This window comes from Pinus tabuliformis, chromosome X (assembly GCF_031772625.1).
Source record: "Pinus tabuliformis cultivar Carrire ecotype Pingquan chromosome X, CPIR1, whole genome shotgun sequence".
Lineage (NCBI taxonomy): Eukaryota > Viridiplantae > Streptophyta > Pinopsida > Pinales > Pinaceae > Pinus > Pinus tabuliformis.
Genome location: NC_142308.1, coordinates 1,003,724,662 through 1,003,728,124, shown reverse-complemented (window position 1 = coordinate 1,003,728,124; position 3,463 = coordinate 1,003,724,662).

Here is a 3,463-nt window from a genome sequence, read left to right as displayed (position 1 = left end):
TTCTATCAATGGAAAGTTGTTTTGTTCGGTCTGAAGAATGCTCCAGCATTTTTCCAAAGAAGGATGGATTATATTTTTGCTAAATATGATTTTATAGTTACCTATATTGATGATATTTTGATACATAGTCCTGATGTACAGACTCATTTAAAGCATTTAGAGATTTTTCTTGAAGAAGTTAAAAAGCATGGAATTGTTCTGTCAGAAAGAAAGATGTCCTTATTTCAGGACAACATTGATTTTTTGGGGATTAATGTTGCTAATGGTGCTATTCAAATGCAGCCCCATTTGCTAAAAAAATTAACACAATTTCCTGATGAATTGAAGGACAAAAAGGCAATAGAAAGATTTCTTGGAGTGCTAAATTATCTCCACAAATACATCCCGAATTTGTCAGAGAAAACAACCCCAATCAGAAGGCACATAAACCAAGGTTGGTCTGAAGAAGCTACTGCAGCAGTAAAGGAGCTCAAGGAAGAATGCCAACATTTACGCAAGCTTCAACCTCCAGGTGATGGTTTACTTATTTTACAAACTGATGCTTCACTTGAATTTCGGGAAGTTGTTCTTTTAGAGCAAAGGAAGAATAACGAGGGAGAAGTCGAAGAAAATTTGTGTGGATATGCTTCTGGGGAATTTACAGCAAGTCAAAATAATTACTTCATAGCTGAAAAGGAGACGTTAGCTATTTTTAATGGAATTCAGCGTTTTGAGGTATATCTCACCCCAGTAAAGTTTTTAATAAGAACAGACTCCAGAAACTTTAAATATTTTCTGTTTGCTAAGATTTCAAGGCAAATTGCAAAAGGCAGAATTTTAGCCTGGCAAATTTGGTTTCAGCAGTTTGAATTTGAGGTAGAGTGGATTCCAGGCAATTCAAATTTCTTGACAGATTCCTTAACAAGAGATATGAATAAGATGTATATAACTTGTAAATATTCAGTTTTTGAAATTCCAGGCAAAGGTCCTGCAGATGATAGTTTTGCCACATTTGTAGATAGATTTAGAATTCTAGAAAATCATGCAAGTTTGGTAACAGATGAAATCAAGAAAGTGGTCAGTTTTAGACTCAGAAGAAATATGTGGATCAGAAAGTGTCAGGCATGTCAATCAAAGAATGTGGGCATCTCTCTAGGCCTAGATGAAAATTTGGTAAAAATCTTTCCTCTACCAAATATGAAGGTAAAACTCTTCTTTAGGAGTTTATGTGATTTATGGTCTAATTTTTATACAAAAGAAATGATATGGAGACTCAGAATTTTGAATTATTACCAGATCATAGGAGGTGTTGATTTTTCCCTCAGTATATTTATAGGTGCTAAGATTTTAGATTTAGAAGAAATTCCCATGACAAAAGAAATGATAAAATATTTGGTGACATTAAAAATCCCAGATATTTTTGAGGAGCTCGAAGCTTCTTTCCTCTAGAGAATTGATGAGAATTATCATCTTACTCATACTTTCCCTCAATATGAAAATTTTTAAAACTTTGTAGATTGGGAGATCAAAGGAGGAGAATGTAGAAAGATTCAGGTTACCAGAGTTTCCCAGTGTATACAAAGAAGAACACAATATTTGAAAACGTTTGCTTATCCCTGGGATTTTCACAGTTTAAGGATCAAAGATAATATAGATCCAAATCCATTTGCCCAAGTTTCTAGTCATGAAAGGATTAGTAGTCTTGAAACTGGTAACAACCAAGAATTAATTAAACAACATGCTGAATGGTTCCATGAATTTGGAAATCTAAGACTGACAGAAATATTACAAATTTTAAATAAACTAGAAGGATTACAAGGACAGCCTAAAGCCCTTAAGTTCATAGTTAATCAAAAGGCACTAGTAACCATTTCAGTCTTATCTCCAAATTGGAATAATAATGTCATCCACCCTGTCAGTTTAATGATTTCTAAATGGATATGTACATCAATAATTTTTGAACGTGGATGGGAGCATAGAGATATTTTGAACGAAAATCGTTGATTATGGATTCAACACGCTACTGAAAGCTCCACAATTATGTTCTAGGTTTTTAAGTGGGAATATTTAGATGGAATCGAGCTGGTAGTACAAAGAGCGCCTGAATTTTGGGCAGCGGTACTTTTAGAGCAAAGGAAGAATAACGAGGGAGAAGTCGAAGAAAATTTGTGTGGATATGCTTCTGGGGAACTTACGACAAGTCAAAATAATTAATTCATAGCTGAAAAGGAGATGTTAGCTATTTTTAATGGAATTCAGCGTTTTGAGGTATATCTCACCCCAGTAAAGTTTTTAATAAGAACAGACTCCATAAATTTTAAATATTTTCTATCTGCTAAGATTTCAAGGCAAATTGCAAAAGGCAGAATTTTAGCCTCACAAATTTGTTTTCAGCAGTTTGAATTTGAGGTAGAGTGAATTCCAGGCAATTCAAATTTCTTGACAGATTCCTTAACAAGAGATATGAATAAGATGTATATAACTTGTAAATATTCAGGTTTTGAAATTCCAGGCAAAGGTCCTGCAGATGACAGTTTTGCCACATTTGTAGATAGATTTAGAATTCTGGAAAATCATGCAAGTTGGGTAATAGATGAAATCAAGAAAGTGGTCGGTTTAGACTCAGAAGAAATATGTGGATCAAAAAGTGTCAGGCATGGCAATCAAAGAATGTGGGCATCTCACTAGGCCTAGATGAAAATTTGGTAAAAATCTTTCCTCTACCAAATATGAAGGTAAAACTCTTCTTTAGGAGTTTATGTGATTTATGGTCTAGTTTTTATACAAAAGAAATGATCTGGACACTCAGAATTTTGAATTATTGTAACCAGATCATAGGAGGTGTTGATTTTTCCCTCAGTGTATTTACAGGTGCTAAGATTTTAGATTTAGAAGAAATTCCCATGACAGAAGAAATGATAAAATATTTGGTGACATTAAAAATACCAGATATTTTTGAGGAACTTGAAGCTTCTTTCCTCCAGAGAATTGATGAGAATTATCATCTTACTGATACTTTGCCTCAATATGAAATTTTTGAAAACTTATCAGATTGGGAGATCAAAGGAGGAGAATGCAAAAAGATTCAGGTTACCAAAGTTTCCCAGTGTATACAAAGACCAGCACAATATTTGAAAACATTTGCTTATCCCTGGGATTTTCATAGTTTAAGGATCAGAGATAATATAGATCCAAATCCATTTGCCCAAGTTTTTAGTCATGAAAGGATTGGCAGTTTTGAAACTGGTAACAACCAAGAATTAATTAAATAGCATGCTGTGGTTCCATGAATTTGGAAATCTAAGACTGACAGAAAAGTTACAAATGTTAAATAAACTAGAAGGATTACAAGGACAGCCTAAAGCCCTGAAGTTCATAGTTAATCAAAAGGCACTAGTAACCATTTCAGTCTAATCTCCAAATTGGAATAATAATGTCATCCACCTTGTCAGTTTAATGATTTCTAAAAGGATATGTACATCAA